We start from the raw sequence: 9,672 nt of genomic DNA, 5'->3' as shown, positions 1-9,672 counted from the left end.
TTCCATTCCCCAAGGAAATCTCAAATTGTCCAAAATATAAATGCTGCTTGAAGCATGTGATTACATTTGAGATCGATAACATTTTTTCCAAGTTCGAGAAGGTGTCAGTGGCCCTTAGAGACCACAGTTTGGCTCCAAATTTACTAATCTTCATGAGCTGTATTGGCACAGTATCTCTACTAGGCTTCAAACAGAGCACATGGTTTGCAGAGGGAGCGGGTAGGTACAACTCTGGAAGCTGAGTCACTTCTGAAGGTGGCACTCCTTAGGATGCCAGAACACAAGTGGATGCATCTCACTTCTGGCACTCGGGTTTAAAAAGTTGGGTTTGCACTACAGGTCCAGCAGCACATTTTTCTTCTGGAAGATCATGAAGTCCTCTACCTTCCTCTAGAAGTGAGAAGGAAACAACAGCAGGCAGAGTACTTCATTGGGATTCCAGAGAGCTGGACTCAATACCCATCTCAACACCCAGCTGCCTGAGCGAGCTGTTTCAGCCAGCCTGGTTTTTTTTATTCACCTTGCAAGGCAGAGGCTGCAAGCTCTGTGCCAAAAAGCATCAGGACAATATGCCTAAAATAGAGAGGAAGGCATTCAGAGGTCACGGTTCCTGGCAAATGGGCAGGAGGGGAGATATTATCCAGTGCCACACCTGAAAATAGTCTAAAGAAAGGTGGAAGGGAAACCCCTATGAAAGGCTTCAGCTTGAAGCTGACACGCTGGCATTTCATCTGAATCAACAAATACCTCTCTGGGAGGATGAGTGCAAGCTCTGAGGAAGGGATCATGCATTCTCTGTACTTGCCTATTAGAAAAGCAGTACAGCTTTGATCATAGCTGCAGGAACTTCTGAATATGCATTTACCATTCAAAGTACTAGCATCACTCTCAGCTATCCCCAAGGTAGTGTTATCAATACCTGACTGAGCTAGCACAGAAGTAGGGCTGACAGCAGTGGGAGTTTCAGCTTGGGCACAGTAATGCTTGCCCAAGACTCTGCGAATATATTTGGCAGCAAAGCATCTGGCAGTGTTCTTATACCACTGTTGGTACAGGAACACGAGGTGGATGGCAGGTGCCTTCAGCTGGATGGCAGATGTACTTGTTGAGACAGAATAAATGCTGGAGACCCAGCACCAGGCAGCTATGAGAGACAAAAAAGGAGAGTTTGGGGAGGCCCTAGACAAACTCTTTGGACTGGTGAACGTCTGAGTTTTACTTCAAGAGTGAGATATCTTTCCTTTTATTGGAAACCATCACTACATAAAATTTTATGTTCTCCCCACACACATACCTAATGAGCACTGAGAACTCTTGCGCATTACTGTTGTTTCTGGATAACCAAAATGTCACCTTCATACCTACTTGTGGGTTGAAGTTCCACCTCATACTCTTTAAAAGAGCAGCTGGTCCGTTAAAAAAAAATTGAAAGCCTCAGTGTTTGTGACAATCACATCTACCTTAATGTCTTCCAGGTTCTTGGCTGGGATGACGCATCCCAATAACGCAGCAAAAGAAAAAGCCCTCTTTCATACAAACTAGACTTTTGTTTTCCACAAAGTTTTTCCAAGTCCTGAACACACGGTCATAGCAAATTCAACCTCTCTGACTCTACCTCTGATCCAGCAATAGTTGGGAGCCTAGACTGAACTAGAATTTAAAACCATGTCACCACCAACCATCTTTGGAGAAAGACTGAGAGAGGATCCAGAAAGGATTTGATCTCTAACCTACCAAGTAGGGTTACGGAAATAAAATTTGAAGTCCTAGAACTTTGTGAATTTGAATAAGTGGTGAGCTTTGGCCAAAGAAAGCAATGAAGGTGAAAGAAGGCCTTCAAAACAAATATTTTCCTGCATTCCTAAAAGGCCTTTATTTTAAAAAAAGCATTTGTAATAAAACCTAAAACAAGTTTTAAGAACTGCAGAAGCCAAGGGAACAAATAAGTTCCAAGACAGTCAGAAGAGCTGTATCATTGCACAAATTGTGGGGAGAAAAAAAACCCATTAACTCAATGACATTGGTCAAAAAGTAAAGAATGAAGTCAGAGTGGGGCTTGTTTATTTGCTTTTGAAAGGGCACATACATTCTAAAGTGGTTTGGGGTTTGGTTTTGTTTAGGGGCAGAGGGGCATCCTCTCTTTTTAATGTCTGCCTTCCTTCCCTCTATTTTGTGCCACCGATTATTCTGGAACAAACTCTCACCTCACTGAATTACAGCACTTTCGTAAGTTATGCAACATAGGAAGTAATAGCTCAGTAATTGTCAATATTCAGTCCATCTTGTGGGAAACCAAAGAAAATTATAAAAGTGAGAGGCAATTCATGAAAAGAATGTCCGTTGCATCAGCCAGTCCATCTGTGAAGTTTTGTTCATTATGTAGATTATACCACTGACATGTGGAAGAGACATTTCACTGTTGTAGTCTAGGTGAAAAGAGTTCAGAGTGTTTTATTTCTCAACTGAAAAGCATATGGAGAGCCTCACAAGTTTACGGGGACTCATAATATGTTTTGCGTTCGTCCTTTTGTATATCCATCTTTCCCCAACCCCCTCACCACCACCAATATATAGACTGAGTGATAAAACAATTCATAAGGGCTGTGTGAGTCACATCTTATAAGAGAACAACGTACTCCTACCCTCAGACATGAAAACAGCCCAGCTCACAACAGGCAATAACTTCAGGCCTGGGGATCATTCCCACGGATGCCTAGATATCAAGTTTAATTGCAAGATCGGGTTAGGTAAGTCTAATTTTAGCCTGATTTCTTACCCACATGTCCAGGTCCAAGCCTCTGTACTTGGCAACTGCAAATTAAAACAGCTTTGTGTTTCACATTTGCATGTATAGCTTTGGAAAAAACCAACCCTTGGTGTTTTGGGGAAAATTCTGGCCCTGGGTGTGGCTGCCCAATGCCTTCTGCACAGAATTTGCCCAGAGATATCAGCCAGACAAGATGCAACTCATTCTTAGCAGCGGAACGTGAGCTCTGAGTACAGTGCATACAATTAAAATATAGCAACTTTGCCTTGTTAAAATGAAAATCAAAACTGTCATTTCCCTCAAATCCCATCCCAGCTGTTGAACCACCCACTTGCTGTCCTTATGTTTAGTGACGTGCAGAGCAGATAGATGCCAATGGCCTCATATCATAAAAGACTTCAACCTATGCAAGGCCTCAGCCTTCCCTGCTCAGCTGTCACAGCCATAGCGCTGAGACACAAACTATGGATTTCTTTCCAGAAACGCCGTATTTCACCCAGTTTCTGAAAGAGCATTCATCACCCTCTCAGGAAGAAGCAACTGGGTTAAGACAACAAACCCAACTTCTCTGCACTTATGTTTACCTAACTAATGAGAAATGAGAAACGTCTGCCTGTATGTAAAGCCAAATTCCGCCAGAGATCAAGCTTGCTTACATCTGGCCACAAGAGTAATTAATGATATGCAAGTGTTATGAACTATTTACAGGCTTAACTCCACTGCAGCGAAGGCAATGGTTTAACTGCCCCTGCTTTCAGAGGGAGAGGGATCTGGCCTCTGCAGCGCTTGCAGCACAGCTCAGTGCTAGGCTGGCTCATCCTCCTGAGACAAGCTGAGGAGCTGCAGCCTATACGGGACAAATCCCCGAACTATACCTGCCTCCCGCTGCTGCAAGTTCTGTGCCGTCCCCCTCTCCAAATGCCTTCTCTTGAAATAGAGGTACTGAATTAGATAGCCACACACACACACTTCAGGATGAACAGGAGGACTGGAAATCATTAACCCTTTCTGGAGCAGCAGGTGGAGGTTCTGTCTCTATCACATTGTTAACCAAGCAGAAGTCGCACTAAAGCATCCGGCAAGTTCCTGCTCTCTCTAGACATTGCTGTAAAGAATGGCAAGCAAGAAATACCACTGCAGCACTGTACTCTGAGAAGACGCAGTTAAGATGCCTTCACAGCTCTACTGCATGCTTATCAGCATGAGCTCTTTCTGTACAAGAACAAATTTAATTCAGCAGTCGGAGCACAGGAATGGCATCCTGAGCCTTGCCAGCCATTTGTCCCATTTGTTCAACCATCTTGCACAAGCCACCTCACTCAATTTTATTTTTTTCAAGCTGGTTACCTCAAATAGGGCCTGGTCCAATCCCCAAAAATGCAAATGGGAAATTTTCAGTCCACTTCAATGGTACCCATGTGCTCAAAGGCCCTTACATCTATATTTAGACACTTAAAGATAGTAGTCTGGGCTTCGGAGATTACTGAGTGCCCACAGCTGCCACTGATCTCAGAGAGGGGAAAAGAAGAACAAATCTCTGGTTCAAAAAGTTTCTCAGTTGCAGACTACTGCAGGCTAGGAAGGTATAACCAAGGGAAGTATCACTGGAGTCTTGCTGTGTTACAGATTTCTCCTTACACAGCTGCTATGACCCAAATAGGACCCAAGCTTGAGGACTACTCGCACTTCTGGGATGACACAGTACAGCTCTATCTCTGTTCCTTCCCACAGACTCAAGTACTAAAGATTGTTTGTCACTGCAAAAACACTGCTTGAGTTCTCCAATATATGGTCATTCTATCATTGTGAAGGCTTAGAAAACTTCACACCAACAAACCAAGCAAAATCTCAGAGAAATGAAACCCCATTCTCTAAAGACCATCCAGTCCAGTTCTGTCCAGTTAGACTGATTTTCTCAATGTCCCCACAAAGCAGAAGCCCATTGAATAGACACTCCACAGCAGTCAAACGAGGTCCTGGTGCTGGGGATGGTAGGTAGGCAAGAGCTGCGAGGAAAGTGATGGACACCTGGCTGAATCACTCTATTGCCACCAGACACAGCACAGAATAGAAATAGGCAGAGGAAAGGAAAGAGACAGGGCTCAAGCCTGATTGATTTGTCCTATTCTTTAAGGCAGGAATCATGTGACTTCTTTGCACGTGCCCTTTCATTTATGACATTGGGCATTTTGCTATAAATGTGTTTAGGTACGGAAATACGTTACCTTAGCTTCCATATGGGCTGCCTTTGCTTTGTTTTGGGGACTTAGAGATGGAATTCACCCATTGTTTGGCCTTGGATGAGCCCTAAACATAAAAAAAATCATCAGAAAAAGCTTGTGTTGCTTCTTACTATCCTCCTACGAAGTTTTAATTTGGGTTCATCAGTGTTTTCCAGTCCACATTCAGACTTCTTCCTCATTTCTAAATCTACTACCCAACTTCAGCAGCAAAAGAGAATCCTGAATGTCTGGTAGTCTTCAAAAGCTGCTTGTCAGACAGTTTAACTACCATGAATCTCTCCTTGAATCCTCGTGCTTCCATTTTCAGACATACATTTACAACATTTTACAGGCATCATTCCTGACGGGGATCATGGCATTGTGATTATGGCTGGTAAAAATCACCAGTAAGATATACAAGGATACAGAGAGTGTACAACCTCAAAATGTGACACAATCAGATGCACAAATAATGCTAGAATAAGTCTACAAAGGCAGGTCACAGATTATTCTCCTTCACCTGCATGACTCAAGTTCAGTCAAAGAACACTCCCGTCTCAGCACACTACAAATCAGACACCAGAGCAGAATGCACATCAACTGAAATCTATCTCAAATAGGAATAGGCTGCATTTTGCAAATACTAGATGAAATACAAATAACCACAGAGTGGTATAATGACGTAAATTTGTAAAACTATTTGTCCTACATACAGTGCAATTCTATAGACCCTTCTGTCTATGCACCTAGTTACGCATCTCTTCAGGAGGACACTGGACACAGCAAGTTATCACACAACACATTTTACTTCTGCCGTTTTAGGGAAAAGGAGAAGACAACAAAAATCTTGTTAGAAAGAAAATAGTAACACATTCCCTCCTGAAAGGGAAGAAGCTGATGGACTGGGAAACCCAAAAATTTAGCAGCTTTTTCTAAACCGTCTCTGTTCTACCCTGTCTCATTTCCACGGCCATTGTATCCACAACAGCTAAATCACAGCAATCCCTGGGATATGGCATGGCTTCTGGAGAGAAGTCCAAGGGGTCAAGAAACCTGAATCAGCTCCTGCCTGGGTCTAATGGAGCATGACAGGAGGTGTCTTTGACCAACCACATTGAAAAGACAAGGAATGAACTATCTCTTTACTGGGTTCACAACATAACCGAGCCATGCCATTTCCTGCTAGTAGAGGCAAAGCTTGCAAATCTGCTCCCTGGCTTGAGACACGAGGAGGCTGCCTCAGGAAAGGGAAAGCAGGGAGACAAATCAAACCACATGCCCATCTGGAACATGACCTCTGGGTAGTGGTGGATAGAATTCAGCAGTTTCACCTTGTCTGATGTAACCCTGCCCTCACAGCAGTGATGAAAGGAGTGGCCTTGTGATAGGATTGGCTTTGATGAGCAGATTAGATTTCATGCCACCACAGTTCTACTGGGGCAGGGGAAAAAAAAAAATCATGAATGAAACAGTGATTGAAGTTCCCTCTTTACTGTAGGAGAACTTTGATTGTCAGCTCATCTGTCCTTTGGTTAAACATTCCTTGGACATTAGGCCAAGGTGAGCACCTGATTTTTTTCATTACAAATAATAAATTCTCATATGTATCAAGATCCTTTAGCTCTTCTTGTGCATTTCTCTCCCCCACAAAAGCCAGGCTAGAGAGAGATATAGAAGAATAATCCCGAGAAAAAAATCCTAGGAGCTCTCAAGGGCAGAGTGAAAGTCTGGACTTGTAAAAATGCCTGGGCAACAGTCCAAGCGAAAGGCACGATCTTTAGAACAACTAAACAAAGGAGAGCAAGATCTTGTCCCACACCGTCTTTAGAGGACAGTGAGAATATGCAGAACTCTGGTCCCAAAGCTTTCAGCATCAGAGGGTTTAAAGAATGGCCTCCTCCAAGAAATTTGGGAGTGCTGCTCAAGAACCCACTGCCAAGCTAAAGGAGATGGAAGGAGAAAGGTAACCCAGATACAGATCAGAACCTGCTGTAAATGAAAACCTGCTGTACAATAACTGAAAGCTGAAGTGCACTAAGCAGGAACTGGTGGTGCTGGGACTTATACCACTCAGCTGTGATTACCCTAGTGTGTTGTTTCATTCCCTCAGACAAGCTAGAACATACTTCCTTAGCAAAAATATTCAGACCAAGTCAGGCATAATCAGTATAACCCACCAAACCCAACCTAAACTCAACCCTCAAGGGATAAAGACATATTGTTGCACTCCACAGAAACCCCACTGACCATGACTGACAGACATTCTAAGCCTTGAGCTGTACAGTGAAGAAGGTCTGTTAAATTCTCATTTGCTGGTAACCTGTGTGCTCAAAATACTGAGCCATTCACTTCCTTGGGAGTTTATTTTTCCCTTAGGAGAATTATTTGTCTCTGTGGATCCTATTCATTTTCCATTCAAGTTCCAGATTGTGCAACTTCCCCAATACACGTCCGTTTACAAACCAAAAAGGACCAAAATTACTAGCAGAAGTACAGACATTGGTTTCCTCATCTGCCCCTTGCAATCTCTTCACTTATTGCTGAAGTTGTGCTCTTATAACTGATTTAATTTATGCTCTTTGCTAACCGTCTTTAAACAACCAAATCAAGGTAGATCTGTAAAATGTTCACGAGCAGATGACAGGACTGTTAGTGCTGCAGAGCCAGCTGCAGGATTTCAAAGGATTTGGTGTTCTTTAAGCATGAGCAATGCTCAATTCCTCTGCACCATGAGCTCTCAGAATCCTGGCCAGTCTCAAGGTTTTTCCCACCCACCCGCTTTCAGCATCAAGCAGCTTTCTCCACGAGGAGTATGTAGAGTGAAGCTGTCCCTTGCCGTGGGTCTAATACAGCTTGGACCTTGGATGATGGTCCTTTTCCCTTATGCTCACCTACATCCAGCCCACTGACACATTGCCTTTCCTGACAAAAAAAAAAAAATAAGTGGCACAGAATCTCCACAGGGAGCAGAGAATTCTTCAGAGGGTCTCCATGAGGCAAGTGGAAAGTTACTGGGAACCTTTTCTGTCCAAGCATTATGCCATGGTGCAGGACTGCAGTGTCCCAAGAAGATTTAGATCCGACTCTACACTGGTGCCACTGATGTCAGAACTGGGCTGGCATGTACAAATAAATATGAACTATTTTGTGGCTATGTCACAAAGGCAGTGGCGTCTTTTCCATATTTATGCCTGCAAAACGTTGCTCCGCAGGATTAGAGAGGATTTCTGTGCAATCCAGGCACCAGTGACAGGCCTCCTTTAATTGAACTCAGAAATATATTTTTAGGAATAAGACCAAGTCATCAACGCAGCTTCCTCCTTGTTAAAAACTAAAATAAGAATGTAAAAATGTCAGATGGGCTGGGATTGAAATAAAATGAAAGCGTTGATCAGCTCAACAGCTGGAAAAATGACTACTGGTACAAATACAATTTTTAAAACCCTGTTAATATTTTAAAGACTGTGTGGCTGGAAAACAAACAAACTTTTTTGTTACCATTAGGGATTTACAGCTGCTGCAGAATCGGGTTTTTATGGCAACCTATCTACTGTTTAATGCCACCAAAAGCCTGGAAAATTAACTTAAATATTTAACATTTATAGATACTTACTGGAACCCCAACAAACCTGTAAAGGAGATGTGATAGCTACAGCGGGGATTTTATTAATTTCAACATCAAGGGGGATGTGCTGAGGGGAACAATATGTTTTCTTTTTAAAGAGAAAGCCTCTCTTGTCCTTGACCCCACACAGCCTTCCGTTCCTACTACTTACCAACAGGGAAGAGCAGGCTACAAGATAAAGTATAGAGAAATTGGGTTATTGCAGTTGTTTCAGCTCTGACTGCCCTCATAACACGAGCAAGTATGTCAGACACTGCTTAAATATGTCTCCTCATACTGAATGTCCAACCTAAAGGACAAAAGAGGCCAGGTTTTCCCAGATAGCCACCTTTCTCTTCCAGCCAAAGCCAAGGGAAGCTGCAGATGCTCTCAATCTCAGCTCAAGTACTTCAGGTCAAACATTTAGGAGGGGAGGTCCACAAAATCAGAGGCTACTTCTCCAAAGACTTCTATTTCTCTGCTGGTTCACACAGCAACATAAGTTTTCCAAAGCATTTGATTTTAGAATTTTAAGTCACCTTAAGCACAGATAAAGGTCAGTTTTAATAGATTATAAAACCTCCTCTCAATTCTAGTGCCAGCAGTTGGAAAAACTCTGAAGCAAAACTGCTACTGCCAGCACAACTCATCCCTCATTTCTTCAGATCAGTGCAGCAATGTTCTAACTTTACTATTAAGTACAGTTTTGGCTGCTTTCTTTAGCAATGATAAAGAGCTGATTCATTTGTCTCAAAGTCAATAATAGTAAAAAAAATTTCATAAACACAGCCTAGTGAAGTTGAGCTCTTACTTTCTCTATTTCTTAAAGAAATCAGAGAAAATTACTACAAACAAATGACACATTCTCTCTCAGATACCTCAGTCTGCAGTTAAGCACTACCTACCACTTTGCCTGGCTAGCATTTTACCCCGGTCAGAGAACCCAAGCAAAGGAGCTATGAAAAGCAACACAAGGGGCTTTTTTTCCTGTACAATTTGTATGATTTATATTGATGATGATCATGCTAACACAAGAAACAAGGCAGACCAACTTTCAGACACCACAATGGTTGCAGCAC

This window comes from Buceros rhinoceros, unplaced genomic scaffold, assembly GCF_000710305.1.
Source record: "Buceros rhinoceros silvestris isolate BGI_N320 unplaced genomic scaffold, ASM71030v1 scaffold18059, whole genome shotgun sequence".
NCBI classification, from domain to species: domain Eukaryota; kingdom Metazoa; phylum Chordata; class Aves; order Bucerotiformes; family Bucerotidae; genus Buceros; species Buceros rhinoceros.
The sequence above is the reverse complement of the archived record's forward strand: the minus strand, read 5'-3'. Positions refer to the sequence as shown.